The sequence below is a fragment of the Octopus bimaculoides genome, chromosome 11 (assembly GCF_046866305.1).
Source record: "Octopus bimaculoides isolate indiv1 chromosome 11, ASM4686630v1, whole genome shotgun sequence".
Classification (NCBI taxonomy): Eukaryota; Metazoa; Mollusca; class Cephalopoda; order Octopoda; family Octopodidae; genus Octopus; species Octopus bimaculoides.
The window spans coordinates 60,794,302-60,795,083 of record NC_142938.1 but is presented as its reverse complement, the minus strand read 5'-3'; the positions used below and the strand labels follow the sequence as shown (position 1 = coordinate 60,795,083).

At 45.9% G+C, this 782-nt stretch overlaps 1 protein-coding gene across 1 annotated transcript in view; it reads left to right on the top strand.

Moving 5' to 3' along the window:
• Positions 1-355: 355 nt before the first annotated feature.
• The window catches only part of LOC106869919 (LIM domain only protein 3), a 153,462-nt gene continuing 153,035 nt past the window's right edge, over positions 356-782 (top strand). The window contains exon 1 of the mRNA XM_089360190.1: positions 356-782. This exon is cut by the window's right edge and continues 1,827 nt beyond it. The gene's annotated coding sequence lies outside the window, so the exon portion shown is untranslated.

Genomic DNA, 782 nt, shown 5'->3' with positions numbered 1-782 from the left:
CTCTCTGTATACCCCTCTCTCTCTCTGTATCTCTCTCTCTCTGTATCACTCTCTCTCTCTCTCTGTATCCCCCTCTCTCTCTCTCTCTCTCTCTTTCACTTACTTTTCCTCCCCTTCCACCTTTTGTCTTCTCCTCTGCCAACACCCACCAGTCACCGCCACTACCGACATCTCGCCGTACCGACAGACACTCCTATCTCCCTCCTAATTAAACTATTATTACTACTCTTACCACCGCCTCGTTTCTTCACTCTCTCTTTATCTCTCTCTCTCTCTCGCTTCACTCATTTCTCTCTCTATCTGCCACCACAACTCACGTTCATTTCACTCCTACTACTGCCGTAACAACAACAACAATCTTTTGCCTCGTAATCACTCGAGCCGTCCAGCCAGCTAGTAATCACACATTTACACACACACATACGCACACACACACACACACACACACAAACACACACACACACTCACGCAAACATACACACGGATACATATGCATACATATATATATATATACGCATACATATACACAATCTGTCACAAACATACGGACACACGCACACATGCGCACGTACGCACGCATACTCATACACAAACATATACACACATAATACTCATAGATGCACTCGCATGCACACACACACACACGCACACAATCTGACGCACACACATACAAACAACACACTCTCTCTCTCTCTCTCACACAGATGCAAAAACACACACACACACACACACACAGTTACATACATGCACTCACACACCGCTACCGGGAGACTGCAAGTGGT